General features: G+C 43.2%; 1 pseudogene; it reads right to left on the bottom strand.

The window, feature by feature from the left end:
• Positions 1-169: 169 nt before the first annotated feature.
• Positions 170-23,339, bottom strand: LOC116460499 (glutathione S-transferase A1-like; annotated as a pseudogene).
• Between the last annotated feature and the right edge of the window lie 1,211 nt (positions 23,340-24,550).

Consider the following 24,550-nt stretch of genomic DNA (forward strand, 5'->3'; position numbering starts at 1 on the left):
TAATTTTAACCAAGTCGACAAATAGGAGATTTATTATTTAATTACTATGTAATTGGAAAGAGTTCATTAGCTTCACAACAGGCACAATCAACACTTAGGTAAAGTACTTTATCGTTGCAAAGCTTTAGAATATTGGTCTTGCATGTTCTTGGCCTCCATAGCTGCTTTATTAAAACCTGAAAATCTTCCTTGCTTCTTCTAAAGATTTCGCATCCATGGGAGGCTTCCTTGGGCTGCCAGGCTGTAGAAACTTCTTCGCCAGGGGCGGTTGCTGATTCTGGTTTTCAGGGCCTGTAATGCACAATGCACAGCCTCGGAGTGAAGCCAAGGCCTGTCACCACCGTTTACACCACCCAGAAAATCTGAGACCCTTCTACACAAAGACCAATCAAGATTTTCTGGATTTCACTGTTGATATGATCTGGTTCCAATCTGCCTCATAATAGCTGTGTGATCTGGGAATCATCACTTAACATCTTCAAGCCTTAGTTTCCTCATCTGCAAAATGGGGAAATAATATTTCCTTAATCAGAATTTTGTAATGTTTCAAAATGCATGATACAGGGCCTGACCCACATACATCAAGTACTAAATGGTAGTTGTGTTTGTAGTGGCTAATTATACTTTAATGGAGTTCTTTATGGTGAAAATTCAGGAATTTGGGGGTTTCTAGCTTGCTCCGTGGAACAGAATTTGCTGTGGATCTATGATCGCACAGGACCAGGATCTAGAGGTCATGAGGGGGTGTGCCAGCAATTAATAAGGCATCCAGTTCAGGACAAACCTAAGGAACGGTGTGTGGTCCTGGCAGGAGGGTGACCGAGATGGGGTGGGATTGGCAAGTGGGACGTGCTTGTGAGGCTGAGGACTGCGTTGTGATCATCAGCCTTAGGGCACTGAGACCCCAGAAGCCTGAGCAAGGTCTGCAGTCAGCCCTGCCCCCGCCTTCAGTCAAGCTGGATGGAGGCCAGGGAACCTGGGTTCCTCCCAGCCTTGCCCCTCCCTCCCTCCTGCTGAACTCTTCCTACCCGGGCTCTGAACACATCCCTGAGCTGTAGAGCTGATGTCTGGGTGACAGGGTGTTCATTTGTACAAAGAAAACAACCTGGAATGGCAGTGTTTGGATTTCTTATGTGCTTGTTTCCTCGTAGGATTGAGAAAGGGTGAAGCTAAAGTCCCAAGCCCTCATGAAGCAATGGAGAAAGTGCCGTCCCGAGGTTCAGTTCCACACGGCGCTGTGAGGCTGAAGGGGCGCGCTAGAAGTTCCCTTCACAGGACGCCACCTGACCTGAAACCCTCCTTTTCTGCTGCCACCCGAGGGACAAGATCTCCTGAGTTTGTCCATGACTCACTTCCCAGGAAAACCCTCAGGCAGTCACTGATGGACTCTGGTCTGGACTGGGAAGTGTTTTTCTCGGTGACAACTCTAGAGGGCAGCACTTAGCGGAGTCCCACAGACACCTCCCAGCATTTCCTGCTCAAACACTGGGAGGATGGCCTGGTAACACTGGGGAATGCTTGGGTGTTCTAGAAGCCTCCACCCCTCATTTTAACCACGTGTTTCCTTGTCTGCATCCTCATAGACATGTAGGCTACCCCAGGGCAGGGACTCTTGTTCATTGTCTATCTCCACGACCTAGCACAGAACCTGGAATTAATAAGTGTCCAACAAAATAATTGCTGTGAATGTAGTCAATCTTTAATAAGTGGTTTGTTACAATCCACTCCCTTCCGCCTCTCATTTATAGTTTGCATTGCACCTTGAATTATATACATTTTCTAATATTATGCATTTTTATTGCTTTATCATTGAAATTACCAACTTGTATGAAAATAAATTAAAAAGCATAATGATTCTACTTATACTTCTCACCTAGAATCAATAATTATCAGCCAAAACCAGTGTGGTTTCGTCTATATGTCCACCTACTTGTAATAATTCTAAGGAAATCGCAGATCCACATGATTAATCCTTAAATACTTCAATGTGTTTTCCTAAAGCATACTATTCTAAAGATAGACCTAGTACATTATCACACATGAAATATTAACAATAATTCTTTCATGTCATCAAATATTCAGTCAATATTCATGTTTCTAATTGTATAAATACCATAATAATTATTATTATCATTTTATTTTTATTTTTAGAGACGGAGTTTCACTCTTGTTGCCCAGGCTGCAGTGCAATGGTGTGATCTCGGCTCACTGCAACCTCTGCCTCCCGAGTTTGAGCGATTCTCCTGCCTCAGCCTCCCGAGTAGCTGGGATTACAGGCATGCACCACCACACCTGGCTAATTTTGTATTTTTAATAGAGACGGGGTTTCCCCATGTTGGTCAGGCTGGTGTCAAACTCCTGATCTCAGGTGATCCGCCCTCCTCGACCCCCCAAAGTGCTGGGATTACAGGTGTGAGCCACTGCACCTGGTCAATGCCGTAATTATTTTTTACAGTTTGTTTAAATTCTAATCCTCTTAAGTTCTACACTTTGTGATTAGTTTTTTAAATGTATTTTAATATTGAGGCTCTTAGATGATAAGAAACTTTAACAATTATTAGGTCAAATTTGTTCATCTTTTTCTTAATTATAGTCCATTTTTATTTAAGGCACAATGCTTCAGTTAGTAATCATCTCATAGTTTCTGTGGGAAAAGTATGTGATAACACAATTTTAAATCCAACTTAAGATGACCTAACTCAGAACCTACGTCTACTCTAGCTGCAGCCAGGAGCCACCGGGTAGACCCCATTCCGCCCCGTATATTGGAGTAGTGGAGCTTGGGCTTCTCTGCCGTGGTAGCAGTCTCCTGGAGGTTTCTCTAAGCCTGAATGAATGAATGAATAATTGAAGACATAGAATCAAACATGTACTATAGGATGTATGGGTATGTTGAGTATGAGTAGGTTTCATCTATATGTCCACCTACTTGTAATAATTCCAAGGAAATCACAGCAACCACCAACAATACTGAAGAAGAAGCTGCCTTCTTCATGACTGGGTTGAAGGAGTTCCCAGAATGTTTTCTTGGCCCAAATTGTTACCCAGCAGTGGCCACCCTCAGATTCCAGCAAACCAGTCTCAAGTCTTCATTGGCTAACTGTGACTTTTCTTGGCAGCCTAAGAAGTGAGAGTATGTGGTAATAATACATGTATAGGAGTTAATGGGAAGAGGAAGAATTCAAGAACTAATATTTATTGAAAACTTCCTAGTGATCCTTCCTCAGTGCTAGTCCCTTTCAATATTTTATATCTTTAACCCTCCTTATAGTCCCATGAAATGGTTGTTTTCTCCATTTTTTAGTTAATGAAATGGAACACCAGAGAAATGCAATGTTCACAGTCACACCCTAGTTGGTGACGGACATGAATATCTACACCAAGGACTAAAATGAAGTCATGCCTGGAAGCCACCCAGTGAAGGCCCTGGGAACCCATGAACTGGCCGTGAAACCAGAGGATGTCACTGACAGGGAGGACCAGCAGGGAGCTTAGTCACTCTTCAAAACAAAAAGCAAAAATTAGGCCTCAGAGTTGCATAACTGTAGTTAGAAGACCAAATTCTTTCAACAGACAGAGAATGCTAATCCCTTGCTTCTTTTGGCATTCTATATTCTAACTCTGTGGGGTGCATTTTGTTTCATAGCCTGGAAAAAAAGATATTGCTGCATTAACTTTGCAAGATATGGAAGGAGCTAGCATTTGTTCAACGTCAGTCACACAACTGGTTATTTTTCTAAACTTCTCTTCATTTTATCCTACAAAAATCACCTAAGGTGAATGAGGTTGTTATTCTTATTTTTTACAGTTGGGGATATGAGGTTTTTAAAAGTAACTTGCCCAGATTAAGTGGTGGATCTGGGATTCAGACTCACCGCTATTAAAAACTAAAGACCAAGTCTTATTTTCTGTTAGTGTTTCTCAAATATGCATGGTAATCTTTCAGCAGATTGTGAAACCTCGCTACTTTTTAAAATAAAATAGAAAAGAATAGAAAATATCAGCGAGCATGACATGTTGAAGGGTAAGTAATGACTGATGAGTTGTTAGTTTCAGTTATTTGTATACTGTGTGTATGGATGTTTGCATGTGTGCACACTCACTTGGTCATCATAAATGGTTAGAGATAAATTGACTGGGCTCATCAGTGAAGTTTGATAGCCCTTGCTCTATCCCAGGCTGTTTGGGAGGTGGAACATAGCAGAGTATCAGAGAATGAAAACCAGTGGCTGCAGGGACAGATTCAACTAATTGTATCATGAATGTGAATGGAAGGACACAGGACTCATTGAAAGCAGGAGTTCCAGTGCCAGGACTTAGGAACAGTTGCATTTTCTCTCCAAACGCTCAACTCTGTCATTAAACATTAAGATTCTTCTTGCAAAGTTTTGTGGTTGTTGAGTCTGGAACAAAAATGTACTTGTCTTTGCCAACTAATATATTTCTTAAAAAGTTTGTATGACTTGAATTTAGACATCAAAATCTTTTAAATGTCTACATTTTAAAATGTGGGAGTCAAGAGTTTAACCTTTGGAAAGTAAAGAATTCTTAGAAACCATACTGAATCAACTCACCTGTTTTGTAATTAGAAATTTCGACACTGCACTTTTCTATCTTGGGAAATGGAAATAGCATTATTCAGCAGAAAGAAAGGGAGAGTGAAGTTCACACGAAAGTGTGGGGTGTGGTTGTTTAATTGCTATGGATTAGAGTTCACAGTGTCGTAATTCTAATCCCCACACTAAGCTCCCTTAGCCATTGATTGAGGATCATGTTTCAACAGGAAATAAATTTTTATCTTACATAACATTTTATCACAACACTACTGCTGGTAACTAACATGTCACCTTCTCAATGTGAGGTTTCCTAAAGTCCGCCTAGGACTGGGACGAAGGTTACCGTTGAGCTTTGTTGGGTCAACAGAAAGTGAGAACCAGAGAGCTCAAGGATTTGCCATGGGTCACACACACATGCTCCTCATTCATGATCAATATCTAGGGAGTGTGTCTACCTTCTGCAACAACCCTGGGAAATGGCTCCTAACATCCTGATTATAGATGGGCACACTGAGGTTCAGAGAGCTAAAGTGACTGGCCCACACTGCACACTTGGTGAGTGTTGGGTCAGCCTGAACTCCTTCTGATCGCAGGTCCAGAGCTGTCCAGAGCTTTTCCACTCCACCCCGTAACCTGGCTCTCAGCTCCTGTCTAAGAAGTTGTTTTATATTGTCCTATTCAGAGTCCATTAGCCAACTAAATGGTGGAAGGCAAGGGCAAGAGGGGAACATCTAATTCTTGAGTTCTTTCTGTTAGCAACTTTTCAGGGGACTTTCAGAAAGTGTGCCTTTCTCTACTTTGACAAACTAAAAACCAGAGTGAGTTGAGGACTAGTATAACTGTATTTACATCAATAAAAAAAAAAGGACTTAACATCACAAAAGCCACAATTAACATTTAGGTAAAGCACTTCATTGTGTAAAACGTTAGAATATTGGTCTTGCATGTTCTTGGCCTCCATAGCTGCTTTATCAAATCTTCAAAATCTCTCTGGCTTCTTCTAAAAGTTTTGCCTTTGTGGGAGGCTTCCTCTGGCTGCCAGGCTGCAGAAACTTCTTCACCATGGGTAGTTTGCTGATTCTGGTTTTCAGGGCCTGCAATGCACAAAGCACAGCCTCAGAGTGAAGCCGAGGACTGACACCACCATTAATACCACCCAGGGAATCTGAGCCCCTCCTACACAAAGACCAAATGAGGCCCCTCCATCAGCACCAGTATGAAGGCTGGGAAAGAGACTCTGAGTGAGAAATAAGAGATAAGAGGAATATGAGAGAAAGAAGAGAAAAAAGATAAGAGAAAGAATATAAGAGGGAGAACAAGAAGCTCACTAGCATTTTCCCAAAGATGTATTTCAGATTTTATTGAGTTCAGTCTCCCTACTCTGTTCTTTATATATCAATCCTGAGGATTCGTGGCTTTTGTGTAAGTCAAGAAAAAACAATGTGCCTGTGAGATATCAACACAGATCAGCCTCTAGGCAGAAGTGAAAATATGGGAAAATTGAGTTCGAAATGAAAATAGAAAATGTTAAAGACAAACCATGGGGCCACTCCCACTGAGGTATACAGGGCTGGGGGCAGTGTACTTGAAGAGCTGTGCAGAGAGGAACGCAATCAATGTCTGATAGCAGGAGCCAGAGCCCAGGGAAGGAAACCAGATGGAAAGGGCCCTGCTCAGACAGACTTGGTGTGGGAAGACACAGGCACATATGGGATAAAGGACATCACAGAGAATTCAGGAACAGAAACCACGTTGAAACAGAGGGATGGGGAGAGATGCTGGGCCCTGGGTCCTTTCCATGATAAAAGGCAAACTCTCTTCATGAGGTAGCATGCACCACACATTTCACTGACATAACAAGAATCTTTCCCTGATTGTGAGGAATCAGGGCCTGGAAGCTCACTTTGGAGACCTGAGGGCACTGAAGGCCTGGAGAAGGCTGGGGTCAGAACATGGCTAGTCCCAGGACCCAGATACGAGATCCCAAGATGGGAGATGTGGGGCTGCCTCTCTGGGCTATGAAATGGGTCACCTTCAGCAGAGGGAAGCTGGAGATAAGGCTGGAGTCAAGCTCTTCCACGTAGTAGAGAAGTTCCACCAGGTGAACGTCAGCCCAGCTCAGATTGTTGCCAACAAGGTAATCTTGTCCGCGGCTCTTTCACACCTGGATAATTGGAGGAATCAGATCAGAAACACATGCGCAATCAGGCTGGGGCCCCTGCTTCTTCCTGAGTTTCTCCAGCCTGGCTCTCCCACCTCTGCTGCCTCACTGCATGGGTGCAGAGACCAGGACCTTTCTCCATGTTCCCTGACTCATTGAGAGAGTAGGAAGTGTAGCTCTGCCGGGTGCGGTGGCTCACGCCTGTAATCCCAGCACTTTGGGAGGCCGAGGCGGGCGGATCACGAGGTCAGGAGATCGAGACCATCCTGGCTAACACGGTGAAACCCCGTCTCTACTAAAAATACAGAAAATTAGCCGGGCGAGGTGGCAGGCGCCTGTAGTCCCAGCTGCTCAGGAGGCTGAGGCAGGAGAATGGCGTGAACCCAGGAGGCGGAGCTTGCTTTGAGCCGAGATCGCGCCATTGCACTCCAGCCTGGGCCACAGAGCGAGACTCCGTCTCAAAAAAAAAAAAGTGTAGCTCTGCTAATTCCTTGGTTGAAGCCCAGGCTCTCATTTTCTTTTCTCATTCCACCTCACTGCGGTGTCCACACCACCCACTCGGCTTGCATCTTCCACACGGGCCAGAGGCTTAGCACCTGCTACATGTTCTGTCTTCCCCAGGCCTTACAGCATGCAGCCCTGACGTTCAGGGCATGATTCTACACTGTGCTATCTCTCTCCAAGCTCTCTTGGGCAGTGACTCCACCTTCATGACAGCACTCTTCCCCCAGGAGAAGACTATATCAGAGTCCTCATTTCTCCTTGTATGTGCTCCTTATTTCCTGCTCTAGGATCTGAAGTAAACCTGGGTGAACTTGAATTCATCCCCTTTCTTGCAACATTGGCACTTACTGATTTCACTGTGTTATAATCTGCATGCCACAGTATCCAGGGTGAACTGCACTGATATCTGCAACTTACTTTGAAATGCAAAAAAAAAAAAAAATATATGTGTTTGACTGAGGAAGACAGGCGTGGAGTGACTGACACGTGTGGTAAAGCCCAGATGAGGAGATGTTAATTTTGTTCTCTAGGTGGTTGGTGTATATATGTTCAAAAAATATTTCTTTCAACTATTGTGAATGTATAAAATGTTTCATAACAAAATTTTTAGTGATATGTGGTATTTATTAAAATATTTTAGCACATTCACACCATAAATAATAAAATGAGAAAACATACAGCATCACTGATTCAAGGTAATATTTTGGCAAATACCCTTTCAGACTGTGTATACATATATAAGTGTAAATAATTACTTGGTACATAAAGAAAATGCAACATCAAATGCTATATTGTAGCATACATAGTTCAAATTCATGTATCATGGGACTCTTTGGTAGAATTGGTGAAATTCTTCCTCACAGTCTATTTTTATACCGTGCCTTGAGAGTCAAGAGCTCAATTAACATCAAGCAAGACTTTTTGGACCTGAAGGTCAATGCCCCCAAAATGCACAAGCACTATTTTTCTGTTGCCTTATCTTATGGACTGAATGTTTAGGTTTCCCCAAAATTCATATGTTGGGATCCTGACCCCCGATGTGATGCTGTTAGTAAGTGGGGCTTCCAGGAGACGATCAAGTCATGGGGGTGGAGCTCTCAAGAATGACATTAGTCCCCTTATAAAAGGGACCTTAGAGAACTCCCTTGGCATGTTTGCCATGTGAGGACACAGCCAGAGATTGGCTGTCTATGAACCAAGGAACAGGAGCTCCCCAGATGTGAAATCTGCCAGCACATTGATCTTGTACTTCCCAGCCTACAGAGCTGTGAGATAGAAACATCTGTTCTTTAAGCTGCCCAGCCTATGGTATTTTTGTTATAGCAGCCAAACTGCTAAGAAACCCTCTAAACTCTTAGTGCCCTTATAGACTAAACAGCTTCTATCATGACCTTTACAACAGTGAAATATGCCAGCATTTGGTCAATAACTGCCAGCTTTCCTAATTTTTGCCTCCACTTTTAGTTTATGACCAAACACAGAAAGTAAAATATCGATCTCTGAACAATCGCATAGAAATTCACACTTCTAGCTAGCCAGCTTATGGCATCTTCATGCCAGCAACCTACAATCAGGGCATAAGTTTTTCCACCATAAATCTCTCAGACTTTCCCGCCTGCCTCTGAATCTCTGGCAAATGCAAGTGATGGTGCCTGACTTCCTTACAATAGCAAGTTCGAAATAAACACCTTTTGCTTATTCTCATTTGGTTGTCTTCATTCACTTTCACAGTTTTTCCGGAGGTTGCAACAAGACGTGGTCTATGTTGCCCATTGCCATGGACCCCAGCCGTCAACCAGGTGCAGTATCCACAAAGGTTCCTTGTTCTTTGTGGCAAGTCCGCACCTGGGCTGAACTCTTTTCTCTTTGCTTTGAGCTCTTTCACTTTTTATTCTCAGTTTGGACCTTGGTTTTGTATTGGTTCCCATCTGCTTAGCAACCTTAATAGAACCAGGCCTTTTTTGCCTGTTTGTTTCTTTTCATTCTTTTGTGGTACTGCTTGGTGTCATGCTATCGAGAAGTGTTGTTTGTCATTAAAAAAAAAAAAGAGGCAGCATATAGGCATAGACCCAAAAGCCTGTTTTTCAAAACAGCCTCACAGTACACTGAGTTTGAGGTTATCACTGGACCTCTGTCCGTGTGTACAAACTTTGCTGTGGGTCATCCCTAAAACTAAATGAAGTTCTTCACTCTTGGTTTTTGTTCTTGTTGTTCTTTAAAGTTCGCAGTGATCCAGGCAGAAGATTACAGCTTCCACCTGGGGCAGAGTAGTGACTGTGGCTTTAGGTTTTCTTTATCCCCGTTAGGTGGTAATCCATATAGTTGGGTGAAAAAAATCTCTTTTGTAGTTTGGAGGCTCAAATCATGTAGCCACTGAAAAGATAAAGACATGCCTAGGGGGAGATATGGGGAAGGGGCGTGGCGCTTCCATGCCTTCCCTGGACGTGCCACCCTCCAAGAAGCTCCATGCGTGTGTTCAGGTATACAGAAGCTCCCAGGTACAGTTTCAAAGACAGGAAAATAATGGCTTCTTGTTCCCCCTTTGATCAGGGCAAGCTTTGCCTCTTTTTCCTTAGGTGGAGGTAATGTGTAATGAAGAATCTTTTCACTCAAACCTGCCCTACCTTCTACATATATCCTTCTACATTCATCCTGAAAGACAAAAAGAACCAAACTGTCAAAATGCCTTCTGCCTTAGATTTTATGGTTTAAACACCTGAGACAGTAAAGCCTCAGATGGTGACAAAGTAATTCAGCTCCAGTGGTGCCTTTTATATGCCAGTCATGTTGTTAGTTATACATATATATTACATTTATTTCTCAGAACATGCTACAGGGGTAGATATATGTCCAAAATGTTTGTCCTACATGTGACCAAATACAGGTGCAGAGAACATCAACATCAGTGACCAGTCTAGAGTCACAGTCATGAGAGGAATTAGTGGAATCACTGCAAGTAACCACTGATGCTACACATAGGGTTTGCTATCTCTGCTGTGGTTTGTTTTATGCACGAGCTTAGCATGATTCATACAGCTAAAGACCTACCATTTAAGTAATCCCGAGGCAGAGTCCCTGGAACCAGCCATCTCGAATGTTTCTGTCTCCTTTTCTCGCCATACTACATATCTCAGGCTCATTTTTATGCTCAATATTCGAAGTTCTAAATAAATTAAAAATAACAATAAATAAATAGGAAATAAAGAAGACCTCGGCCGGGCGCGGTGGCTCACGCTTGTAATCCCAGCACTTTGGGAGGCCGAGGCGGGCGGATCATGAGGTCAGGAGATCGAGACCACGGTGAAACCCCGTCTCTATTAAAAATATAAAAAATTAGCCGGGCGTGGTGGCGGGCGCCTGTAGTCCCAGCTACTCGGAGAGGCTGAGGCAGGAGAATGGCGTGAACCCGGGAGGCGGAGCTTGCAGTGAGCCGAGATCGCGCCACTGCACTCCAGCCTGGGCGACAGAGCAAGACTCCGTCTCAAAAAAAAAAAAAAAAGAAGACCTCTAAAAGCTATCTCTAAAGATATATACGTTCAAGCAAGCTAGTAATTTTCAAAAAAAAAAAAAAAAAGAAACTCTCCCAATTATTTTTTAATCACCTGGGAAAGCAGTAGCACTTTGGCAGCCACACCCCTTAGCCCCCTCCATCCAGCCCCTTGCAGCGACTGATTTACCTTCTAGATTCGAATGGTCTGGACAGTTCATACAAAAGAAATCATGTCACATGTGGCCTTTGGTGTCTGGTTTCTTTTATGGAACAAGTTTTCAAGGCTCACCCACGTTGTAGCATGCATCAGTACTTTGTCCCTTTTCATAGTCCAAGAATATTCCATTGTCTGCTACAGCACATCTTGTTCCTCCATTCATCCATGGTGGACATTTGGGTTGTTTCCACCTTTTGCATATCATGAATAATTCTCCTATGAACATTTCTGTGCATGGATTAGTGAGGCTGTGTTTTCCTTTCTCCTGGTTGTAGACCTGGTAGTGGAATTGCTAGGTCATTGGTAGCTCTATATTGGACTTTTCAAGGAACTGCCAACAGGGGAGGAGACCCCTCCTCCCAGCTTTGCTGGTGCAAAATCAGTCTGGCTGCTTAGGTCTGTATCAAATGCTTCACTTTAGGTAATCCTGGTATCTTGGGCACCAGCCTCTGCTAACCTTAGTCAAGTTGACCAGTTCATATAATTAGTTGGTATCATAGGTTCCTGGTCATCATTCTTGGAATTATTGGAACCTGAGATTCAGCTTCTTTAGAGCCTTCTCTCCCCAGGCCTTCATCTACCGACTCTCAAACATTCTATGCCTTGTCCTAAGCTGTTTTTGGCACCTAGTCTCTGAAGGCCTGAGCACCTGGAATCATGATTTGCCATCCTCCTGAGTTCATGGTTCATCCGTGTTTGGAAACCTCTGTCAGGGTGCTCAATCCATGGACTGCATCCTTTTCTAGAATCACCCTTGCCTGAACCCACCCCGTGTTCATTGTTTCCTCATCTCCATGGGACTCTGCCATACTGCAACTCAGTGTACACACCCAAGGCCCAGCCTGATGCTGACCATAATGCCCCTGCCATGGTCCTGCCCACTCAAGGAAGGACCTAAATCACTCTGTGTTCTCTGTTAATGGAAGGACAGAAAATATACCATACAGGACTCTCTCCTTTATGTCTTTCTCATAGAGATTGTATTTGCTGGCAATGTAGTTGAGAATGGCTCTGGTCTGCACCAGCTTCATCCTGTCAATCTCAACTATTGGCACTTGCTGGAACATCAAACTCCCATCTTTAGAAAGAAGGAAAAAAAGGAGAGTGAGATATCTATGAATCCCAGTCTTTCAGCATGAAAAAATGTTTGCTGAAATGACTAAATTTATAAATAGAAAAGAAATTATTGCCTGGTATAACCTCTCAAAGGAAATAAAAATTTGTTTTTAGCTTCCTTAGTCCTTCTTTTTCTTATCAAGCTTCTTCTTACCTTTTAGCCTGTTATTTCATTTATGTTTTTGTTCATCATCCAGGTACATAATCGGTCCCGTGTATTTTTTGTGTTGATATATCTTCATGGATATTTTAGGAAGAAGTTGGGAGAGGCTGCTGCAAGCTCACCAGCCAGATGCCATTTAACATGGGAATATCTCAAAGTAAATCTCATGGTGTGAAGACATTAAAGACAGTTCTGAGAGAAGTATCTATGTAGGCCCTTTGTGTACCCTTCAATACCCCCACTGGACAATGTGTGCAGGGTGGGTGTTGTGTTCCTCACTCTACTGCTGCTACCCTGGCTCGTGTCCCTCCTTACCCTCTGACCTGGACTTCCAACCAATTCAACACTATCTCATTATCTAAGCCCACAATGTTGCAAGAATATCACCTTGTCAAATTCATAAGAGAAATGAATTCAAGATGGACCTATTTCAACTCCTTCCCTCTGATGCATGTCCGTGTGTGTCCTTGGATGGGAGGGCTGTATGGGGTCCCGAATAAACCATAGCTCATTCACAGTGTTGAAAGCATGAAAGCAAGGAAAGGCCATTCTCAGGGCGCTGGGGATGGCTCCTCTAGCAAATATTCTAAGAGGTCTGGCCCTTTTAGCCTGGAGAGAGTTGACAGACCTGCTCAAGGAGCCCCACCCTTTCTACTTTAACCACTTTTTTCCCTCTCCACCACCCCAGCTACCACCCTTCACACACATAGACATGGCCTGGTGTTAAAACCTTCAAGTGTACCTTCTACTAGATACCTTCATCAGAGACACGTAGAGACTTGGTCTTACCATTTCTTAACTTTTCCAAATCTGCAGATTCTAGAAATTTCTCTTCAAACTGAAAGTAGAAGCAGTAAATGGGCTCCTGATAGGTCATTCCATAGCATTATAGACTTTTAACCTTGAATGGCTACTGTCTGATACATAATTCGGAGAATATAAAATTTCTGAGTTTGGCAGTGCACACAGAGGAGTCTGGTCATGGCCATTTGGAAATTTAGACTAGATTCATCAAGAAAAAGGCATGGATCACAGCACGTAGCCACTCAATCTTTTAGTTCACTTCGTCTACACCCTGATCTCTCCCATGTCCATGACTAGGTCATGATTTGAGAGGGGATGTCACTGGAGTTAAGGGACCAGGCAGTTCTTCTAGTTATGGTGTTGTCATGTCATAGGAAAGCATGTGTCTCCTGGTGAGATCAGACCACAGCCTTTGTGTCCCCAGTGTGGGGTATGCAATGGGCTAATCACCATCAAAGATTCTTCCACCAAGGAACCTCTGCTGTAATTTATATCACCCCACTTGTTAGGAGCCCTACTGTGCATGAGATAGGTCCTGCTATTGCACAGCTTTAACTCTTGCAACGGTAATTTCCCCTCCTGGAGTAAATGGAACACAACAGAGTAGAATTCTCAATTTGAGGAAGGAATTAGGGTCCCCACACTAACGTTATTTTTAATGAAAATCTCTGGTTTATGATATGGCTGTGTGGGTTTAATATCACTATTTTCATGTGCTGGCTTCTTGATTTTGGACACATTGTTGAATCTCTCTGTGTCTCAGTATCCTAACCTATGAAATGGATATACTTATGATGCTTTTTTAAAGATTGGTATGAAAGGTCGGGCACAGTGGCCCATGCCTATAATCCCAGCACTTTGGGAGGCCGAGGCAGGTGGATCCCCTAAGGTCGGGAGTTCAAGACCAGCCTGGCCAACATGGAGAAACCCCATCTCTACTAAAAATACAAAAATTAGCCAGGCGTGGTGGCGCATGCCTGTAATTCCAGTTACTCAGGTAGCTGAGACAGGAGAATCGCTGGTACCTGGGAGGTGGAGGTTGTGGTGAGCCGAGATCGCACCACTGCGCTCCAGCCTGGGAGACAGAGTGAGACTCTGCCTCAATAAAAAAAAAAAAAAAAAAAAGATTGGTATGAAAATTAAATTACAAAGTCATGCAAAGCACTTGGAAAAGTAGCAGGTATGTAATAAATGCTCATTAAACATACGTTTTGGGACTCTGAGAGATGGCTGCTATTTCATAGCATCCTTTTCAAAAAACTTCAATCAATCTAAAATCACTGAATGTGTACTCTCTTGTTGACCTATATCCAGTAATTTAAACTTTGAAATAAATTACACCTTGTCCTGAGAGTAGTTGGAATGGCAGCCAGCAAGGTTGTCTAAATCTTATCAGAAACTCTGAATAGATGCAGGTATTTAATATAAATATAAAAATCAGTTATTACATAATGATGCAGTTGACTTATAGGCAGAATCTATAAAAATAAAAGTTAAAGCAGACTCTTACAAAGATTTTCAGGATTTCACTGTTAATACGATCTGGTTCCAATCTTGGCTCTGCCTCATAATAGCTGTGTGATCTGGGAATCATCACTTAACATCTTTAAGCATTAGTTCCCTCATCTGCAAAATGGGCATAGAACATTTTCTTAACAGAATGTTTTAATGTTTTCAAAATGCATCATACAGGGCCTGACCCACATACATCAAGTAATAAATAGTAGCTGTGTTTGCAGTGGCTAAGTATACTTTAATAGAGTTCTTTATGGCGAAATGTCAGGAATTTGGGGGTTTCTAGCTTGCTCCATGGAACAGAGTTTGTTGTGGATCTATGATCACACAGGACCAGGATCTAGAGATCATGGTTGGGGGGTGGGGGAGGCGGGGGCAGGAAGGGTGTGCCAGCAATTAATACTGCGTCCAGTTCAGGGCAAACCTAAGGAACGGTGTGTGGTCCTGGCAGGAGGGTGACCGAGGTGGGGTGGGATTGGCAAGTGGGACGTGCTTGTGAGGCTGAGGACTGGGTTGTGATCATCAGCCTTAGGGCACTGAGACCCCAGAAGCCTGAGTACGGTCTGCAGTCAGCCCTGCCCCCGCCTTCAGTCAGGCTGGATGGAGACCAGGGAGCCTGGGTTCCTCCCAGCCTTGCCCCTCTCTCCCTCCTGCTGAACTCTTCCTGCTCAGACTCTGAACACATCCCTGAGCTGCAGAGCTGACGTCTGGGTGACGGTGAAACGGGGTATTAATTCGTACCAAAAACAAACAAACAAACAAAACCTGGAATGACAGTGTGTGGATTGCTTGTGTGCTTATTCGTAGGATTGAGAAAGGGTGAGGCTAAGGCCCCAGGCCCTCGTGAAGCAATGGAGAAAGTGCCATCCCGAGGTTCAGTTCCACACGGCGCTGTGAGGCTGAAGGGGCACGCTAGAAGTTCCCTTCACAGGACGCCACCTGACCTGAAACCCTCCTTTTCTGCTGCCACCCGAGGGACAAGATCTCCTGAGTTTGTCCATGACTCACTTCCCAGGAAAACCCTCAGGCAGTCACTGATGGACTCTGGTCTGGACTGGGAAGTGTTTTTCTCAGTGACACCTCTAGAGGGCAGCACTTAGCGGAGTCCCACAGACACCTCCCTGCATTTCCTCCTCAGACACTGGGTGGATGACCTGGTAACACTGGAGAGTGCTTGGGTGTTCTCCTGGAAGCTCCTGATTTTAATCACCTGTTTACTTGTCTACATTTTTTTTTTTTTTTTTTTTTTTGTTTTGAGACGGAGTCTCGCTCTGTCGCCCAGGCTGGAGTGCAGTGGCGCGATCTCGGCTCACTGCAAGCTCCGCCTCCCGGGTTCACGCCATTCTCCTGCCTCAGCCTCTCCAAGTAGCTGGGACTACAGGCGCCCGCCACCACGCCCGGCTAATTTTTTGTATTTTTAGTAGAGACGGGGTTTCACCGTGGTCTCGATCTCCTGACCTCGTGATCCGCCCCCCTCGGCCTCCCAAAGTGCTGGGATTACAAGCGTGAGCCACCGCGCCTGGCCACTTGTCTCCATTCTTATGTAGGCTACCCAAGGGCAGAGACTGAGTCGGTCTTGTTCACTGTCTAGCTCCAGAACCTCACACAGAATCTGGTACTTAGTAGGTGCACAACAAAATAATCATTGAATTAGTATACTGAGTCTTTAACAGGTGAGTACGCAGTTTCACTTTACATTCACTTTCTAATCTTATGCCTTTTTATCCTCTTATTGTAAAAATTTCTAACATGTATAAAAATAACACAAAAGTATAATGACCTTTCTCGTATTCCTCACTTAGAATCAATAATTACCAATGTTAGGGAAAAGAGTGAAACGCTGTAAAATATTTGAAGAGATTTATTCTGAGCCAAATATGAGTGACCAATGGCCCGTGATACAGCCCTCAGGAGATTCTGGGAACCTGTGCTTAAGGTGGTTGGGATATAGTTTAATTTTAGGGAGACATGAGACATCAATCAAATATATAAAGATGTACATTGGTTCAGTCCAGAAAGGCAGGACAACTGGAAGTGTGGACTTCCAGATTTTGTGTAGATTATAAAATTTTCCAATTGGCAGTTGATTGAAAGAGTTATGATCTAAAGACCTGGGATCAATAGAAAGGAATATCTAGGTTAGAATAATAAGGGGGTGTGGAGACCAAAGTTTTGTCATGCAGGTGAAGCATCCAGGTAGCAGGCTTCAGAGAAAATAAATTGTATTAGGTTGGTGCAAAAGTAATTGCGGCTTTTGCCATTGAAAGTAATGTTTCTTGTCAGACTTAGAGTCTGTTCTATCAGTAATTCCAAAAGAGAGGAGGGCATGTCCAACTTCCCACTTCCCATCATGGCCTAAATTGGTTTTTCAGGTTAGCTTAGTAATGCCCTTGCTGAGAAGAGGGTCCATTCAGATGGTTGGGGCTGGGGGAGAGGCTTAGAATTTTATATTTTGTTTACACCAGCTAAAGCCAATGTGTTTTCATCTACATGCCCACCCACTTTCTCCTTGTAATAATGTGAGGGAATTCCAGATACCATATATTTTATTCTTAGATATCTCAATGTGTTTCCCTAAAACAGAAGAACGATTTTAAATATAGCCATAGTACATTATCCCACATGAAACATTAACAATTTTTTCATGACATCAAATATTCAATCAATATGTATGTTTCTAACTGTTATACAAATGCCATAAATTATTTTTTATAGTTTGTTTAAATCCAAGTTCAGTTAAGGTCCACACATTCTGATTAGTTTCTTAAATGTATCTTAATGTTTATGCTCTTAGATGAGAAGATATTTTAACAATTTATTAGATCAAATTCATCATCTCTTTCTTAGTAACTGCCAATTTTCTTTAAGGTACAACACTTGACAAGTCATTTAGTAAGAAACATCTCATAGTTTCTGAGGGAAAAGTATCGGTAAGGTCAATTTTAGATCCAACTTAAGATGACCTCTCAGGACCTACCTGTACTCCAGCTGCAGCTAGGAGCCACTGGATGGACTCCATTCTGCCTTGTCCATTGTTGTAGTACAGCTTGGGTTTCTCACCATGACAGCAGACTCCTGGAGTTTTCTCTAAGCATAAATGAAAGAATGAATGAATGAATGAATGAATAATTGAAGCCATAGAATCAAAAATGTTCATTACGATGTATGGTTGAAAACCACCAACAATACTGAAGAAGAATCTGCCTTCTTCATGACTGGGTTGGAGGAGTTCCTGGAATGTTTTCTTGGCCCAAATTGTTACCCATCGGTGGCCACCCTCAGATTCTAGCAAACCAGTCTCACCTGCCCATTGGTTAAATGTAACCATTCTCGCCATGCTAAGAGGTGAGAGTTTGTGGTAATAATGCATGTATGGAAGGTAGTGGGAAGAGGAAGAATTCAAGAACTAATATTTATTAAAAACATCCTGGTGATACTTCCCCAACACTAGTCCCTTTTAATATCTTATATCTTTAATCCTCCAAAGTCCCATGAAATGCCTATCATTATTATTATTATTATTATTATTATTATTTAGTTTTTTGAGACGGAGTCTCGCTCTGTCACCCAGGCTGCGGTGGTGCAATCTCAGCTCACTGCAAGCTCCGCCTCCCGGGTTCAAGCCATTCTCCTGCCTCAGCCTCCCGAGTAGCTGGGACTACAGGCGCCCGCCACAACGCCCGGCTAATTTTTTGTATTTTTAGTAGAGACGGGATTTCACCGTGTTAGCCAGGATGGTCTCGATCTCCTGACCGACTGATCTGCCCGCCTCGGCCTCCCAAAGTGCTGGGATTACAGGCATGAGCCACTGCGCTCTGCCGAAATGCCTGGTATTATCTCCATTTTTTGATTAATGAAATGGAACATCAGAGAAGTGAAATGCAATGTCCACAATCACACTCTAGGTGGTGATGAACATGAAAATCCACACCCAAGACTAAAATGAAGGCAGGCCTGGAACCCACCTAGGTAAAGGCCCTGGGAACCCAGTAAGTGACCAAGAAACCAGAGGATGTCATGACAGGGAGGACCAGGAAGGAGCAAAGTCACTCTTCAGCTCTTTGGCTGTTAGGCTACTGATATGGTTTGGCTCTGTGTCCCCTCCTAAATCTCATCTCGAATTGTAATCCCCATAATCCCCACATGTTGAGGGATGGACCTGGTGGGAGATGATTGGATCATGGAGGCAGTTTCCCCCGTGCTGTTCTCCTGACAGTGAGTTCTCACCAGATCTGATGGTTTTATAAAGGACAGTTCCCCCTTCTCTCTCTCTCCCTCTGTTGCTGCCTGGTGAAGAAGATGCCTGCTTCCCCTTCACCTTCCACCATGACTCTAAGTTTCCTGAAACCTCCCCAGCCATATAGAACTGTGAGTCAGTTAAAATTCTTTCCTTTATAAATTACTCAGGCTCAGGGAAGTTCTTTATAGCAGTGTGAAAATGGACTAATACAGCTACATTTGATCAAAGGGAGAAATAGGGCCTCAGACTTGTTTAACTGTAGCTACGAGATCCAAATTCTTTAAACAGATAGAGAATCATAATTTCTTGATTCTCCTGGAATTCTATTTTCTACCTCTATAGGGTGCATTTTGTTTTATAACCTGGAAAAAGAGATGCTGCATTAATTTTGCAGGGAATGGAAAGAGCTAGGATTTGTTCAATGTCAGTCACACACTGATCATTCTCCCAAATTTATCTTCATTTTATTCTACAAAAATCACCTAAGGTGAGTGCTGTTGTTAATCTCATTTTACAGTTGAGAATACTGAGATTTTTTGAGTAACTTGCCCAAAGTAAGTGGTGGATCTGGGATTCAAACCCACTGCTATTCAAAACCAAAGACTGGCCGGGCACAGTGGCCCAACCTGTAATCCCAACACTTTGGGAGGCCAAGGCAGGTGGATCACCTGAAGTCAGGAGTTCAAGACCAGCCTAGCCACATTGGTGAAACCTTGTCTCTACTAAAAATACCAAAAAATTATCCAGGCATGGTGGTGCACACCTGTAATCCCAGCTACTAGGGAGGCTGAGGCACAAGAACTGCTTGAACCCAGGAGGTAGAGGTTGCAGTGAGCCAAGATCACACTGCTGTAGTCCAGCCTAGGCGACAGAGCAAGACTGTGTCTCAAAAACAAAAACAAAAACAAAAAACACAGACTGGGCCTTATTTTTTATGTTAATGTTTCTCAAATACGCATGGTAATCTTTCAGCAGATTGTGAAACCCAATACTTTAAAAATAAGATATAAAAGAATAAAAAATACCAGAGAGCATGACATGCTGGAGAGTAAGTAATGTTTCATGAGTTTTTAGTTTCAGTTATATGTATGTTATGTGTATGGATGTTGGCATGCGTGCACGCTCATTTGGCCATTGCAAATGGTTAGAGATAAATTGATTGGGGCTCATCAAGGAAGTGTGATAGTCTTTGCTCTATCCCAGCCTGCTTGGGAGGTGGAACATAGCAGAGCATCAGAGAATGAAAACCAAGTCTACCAGGACAAACCATAAATAATTGTATCATGAGTTTGAATGGAAACACACAAGACTCATTGAAAGCAGGCGTTCCAGTGCCAGGACCTAGGAACAGTGGCATTTTCTCTCCAAACCCCCAGCTCTGTTAGAAAATATTAAGATTCTTCCTGCAAAATTTTGTGATCGTCGAGGTTGATATATTGGTACAAAAATATACTTGTCTTTACCAACAGATTTATTTCTAGAAAAGTATGTATGACTTGAATTTAGAAATCAAAATCTCTTAAATATCTACATTTTAAAATGTGGAATTCAACAGTCTGACTTTTAGAAAGTAAATAATTATTTGAAACATACTTAATCAACTCATCTGTCTTGTAATTAGATACTTTGCACATTGCACTTTCCTCTCATTGGAAATGGAAATATCATGATTCAGAAGGAAAGGAAGAGTGAACCTCACAGAGAGTGGGGTGTGCTTGTTTAATTGTTATCAACTAGAGTTCACAGAGTGATTCAAACTGCGCATTTGCACCCTTAGCCATTACTGAGGATCATGTTTCAAAGGGAAATGGATTGTTATCTTACATAGCACTTTATCATAATTCTCTCGCTTATAAGTAATATATCACCTTCACAGTATGAGGTTTCCAAAGGCCAAATCAAGACTGGGACAAAGTTTACCACAGAGCTTTGCTGGGTTAACAGAATTTGAGAACCAGAGAGCTCAAAGATTTGCCATGAGTCACACACACATGTTCCTCATTCATGGTCAATATCTAGGGAGTGTGTCTACCTTCTGCAACAACCCTGGGAAATGGCCCCTAATATCCTAATTAAAGATGGGCACACTGAGGTTCAGAGAGCTAAAGCGACTGGCCCACACTGCACACTTGGTGAGTGCTGGGTCAGCCTGAACTCCTTCTGATTGCAGGTCCAGAGCTTTTCCACTCCACCCTATAAGATGGCTCTGCTTCTGTCTGAGAATTTGCTTCATATTTTCCCATTCAGACTCCATTAGCCAGCTAAAGGTTTAAAGACGAGGGCAAGAGGCGAACATCTGAATCTTGAGTTCCTTTCTGTTAGCAGCTTTTCAGGAGCTCGATTAGAAGAAAAATTTAATAAAAGTTTGCCTTTCTCTTATTTGACAACCTAAAAACCTGAGTGAGTTGAGGACTAGTATATTTACCTCAATTAGAAAATGAGCTTGTATTGAAAGGAATATAACCTATGATAATCCCAGTAGTAAATTAAAAGAGTTAGGTCTCTGAGTGGTCCTGATTACACTGTTTCTTATCGGAGAGAAGGGAGTCTGAGATAAATCACAGCTCCTTCCATTATGAGGTTCACAAACTCAGGCTCTCTAAATTCTGAGCTCAATTTTCTCTTTTCAAAATAGGGATTGTTGGCCAGGTGTGGTGGCTCATGCCTGTAATCCCAGCACTTTGGGAGGCCGAGATGGGCAGATCATTTGAGATCAGGAGTTCCAGACCAGCCAGGCCAACATGGTGAAACCCCGTCTCTACTAAAAATAAAAAAATCAGCCAGATGTGGTGGCGGGCACCTGTAGTCCCAGCTACCAGGGTGGCTGAGGCAGGTGAATTTCTTGAACCCAGGAGATGGAGGTTACAGTGAGCTGAGATCACGCCACTGCACTCCAGCCTGGGTGACACAGAGAGATTCTGTCTAAAATAAACAAACCAAAAATAGGGATTTCCATACCCACTTTTGAGGGCTGTTGAGAAAGTTAAATGAAATAATTGATCTGGTTTGGCTCTGTGTCCCTACCCAAATCTCATCTCAAATTGTAATCTCTATAATCCCCTCATGTTGAGGAAGAGACCTGGTGGAGGTGGTTGGATCATGGGGGCGGTTTCCCCCAAGCTGATCTCATGATAGTGAGTGAGTTCTCATGAGATCTGGTGGTTTTATAAGCGGTGGTTTCTCCTGCTGTCTCCTTTTCTTGCTGCGTTGTGAAGGAGGTACTTCCTTCTCCTTCACCTTCCACCGTGGTTGTTAAGTTTCCTTAGGCCTCCCCAGCCATGCAGCATTGTGAGTCAATTAAACCACTTTTCTTTATGAATTACCCAGTCGTGGGTATTTTTTTATAGCAGTGTGAAAACAGACTAATAAAATAATGTACATAAAATTCATAATAGGAACTGAGTAATGAGAGTGTCCTCTGACCCCCACTTCTTGGGATGTGGATGAGTCTCTCTGAACACATTGGGTAGTACATGGGTCTCCTGTCTCTCTCTCTCTCTCTCTCTCTCTGAACCCATCAAGCTCTGGTAGAAATAAGATTTTATGTATATCCAGATTTTTTTTTTAAAGAAGTCATACAATGGGTCTTTTCTATAAAGCTCCTGTGCAGAGGTTAATGATATTCACTAATCCAGTCAACCTGGATGATATGGTTTGGCTGTATCTCCATCCAAATTTCGTCTTGAATTGTAGCTCTCATAATTCCCACATGTCACAAGAGGGACCCAGAGAGAGGTAATTGAATCATGGGGATGGGTCTTTCCGTGCTGTTCTTCTGAAAGTGAGTAAGCCTCACGAGATCTGTAGGTTTTATAAAGGGGAGTTCCCCTGTACACACTCTCTTGCCTGCCATGTAAGAGGTCCCTTTGCTCTTCCGTCATCTTCTGCCATGATTGTGAGGCCTCCCCAGCCACGTGAAACTATGAGTCCATTAAACCTTTTTTTTTTTTTTTTTTTGAGATGGAGTCTCGCTCTGTCACCCAGGCTGGAGTGCAGTGGTGTGATCTCGGCTCACTGCAAGCTCCGCCTCCCAGGTTCACACCATTGTCCTGCCTCAGCCTCCCGAGTAACTGGGACTACAGGCACCCGCCACCATGCCCGGCTAATTTTTTGTATTTTTAGTAGAGACGGGGTTTCACCATGGTCTCAATCTCCTGACCTCGTGATCCGCCCGCCTCGGCCTCCCAAAGTGCTGGGATTACAAGCGTGAGCCACCGCGCCCAGCCTAAACATTTTTTACTTTATAAGTTACTCAGTCTCAGGTATGTCTTTATTAGCAGCACGAGAACAAACTAATACACTGGATTAACAGGAAGTTTTCAGTGAAGGTTCAGGGAGGCCTGACCGATCGTTAACACAGTCTTGCTTAACTCCTAGACTGCAGCAGATCCCTGGTTCCCAGGTTGTTTTATAACCTCGAAAAAAAGATGATTTATATCCCAGAAAAAGGCTCCCATACCCTGCATCTGGTGGGCCTTTCTCCTCAGACCAGGCCCAGCTACCACTCACTCCCTGCTCAGGGCAGTCTGAGCCTTTCCTATTGCCAGGCCCCCTTTGCATGAACTCCAGCCATGCATGTGCGAGCCCCACTGCCTCTCTCCAGCCATTCATAGCTCTTGGGGAGGGTCTCATTCTTAACACTTGATGAAAACAGTCACTTCTCTACATCATCCTGTTACTTACCTGAAAATGCAGACATTTTGCTGATCCTTCCTCAATTCCTTGTTGCTGGAGTATTCGCCTCTTAAAAACAGTTTCGGTGTCTCAAGCAATGATGATGGCTTGTAGCAAAAAATATTTGGTCTGATTTGGTCCTTGCTCTAAAGGGTTTAAATCTAGTCAGAAAAATAGCCTTGTGGGGCTGGGTGTGGTGGCTCATGCCTCTAATCCCAGCACTTTCAGAGGCCGAGACAGGTGATCACTTGAGCCCAGGAGTTCAAGACCAGCCTGGGCAACATGGTGAAACCTCATCTCTACCAAAAATGCCAAAAAAAAAAAAAAAAAAAAAAATTACCTGGCATGGTGGCATGTGCCTGTAGTCCCAGCTACTAGGGAGGGTGAAGTGGGAGAATCACTTGAATCCAGGAGGTGGAGATTAAAGTGAGCCTAGATCATGCCACTGTACCCCACCCTGGGTGACAAAGCAAGACTCTGTCACCAAAAAAAAAAAAAAAAAAAAAAAGAAAAGAAAAAAAGAGAAAAGAAAAAAGAAGAACAGGCTTGTGGACAACTAATGGAGCAGAATGTGCTCAGCAGTGACTTCACTTTACTGGGTTCCTGGAATCATAATTCTCTTAGCCAAGCAAATCAGAGCAAGGGGAGAAGGCTGCCAGACTCAGAAAAAGCTGAGGACCCTGTCTCTTCTGCCCAGGTGGGCTCCTTATTTCCATAGTAGCATCTCAATCTGCGGGTTCAGTGGATTTTGTACCTCCCAAATGTCTGCTTTCCTACCCTTCAAAGTAGGATCACTCATCTGTATTTAAACATTGCTCTCTGTAATCTCTTGCAACTCTCATTTCAGTATCTTCTCACATGAGTGCTATATTTCTTTCCTGTGAATTCTTTTATAGCTTACATAGCTCTCAGATCTGGATCCAAAAAGAGGATCTCACTGAAATTCCTGGTCTTCCTTTTATAACATCTCCCACCCCTCAATATTAAACATTTATTCCAGGCCATCGTCGACTCTTATACTCTAATGACATCATACATTCTAGTCAGATGCCTTTCGGTGCTTCTTAAAAACTAGTTGTATGCTCGAATGACTATGTAGTTCTCCTATCA

Source organism: Hylobates moloch, unplaced genomic scaffold (genome assembly GCF_009828535.3).
Source record: "Hylobates moloch isolate HMO894 unplaced genomic scaffold, HMol_V3 SCAFFOLD_20, whole genome shotgun sequence".
NCBI lineage: Eukaryota > Metazoa > Chordata > Mammalia > Primates > Hylobatidae > Hylobates > Hylobates moloch.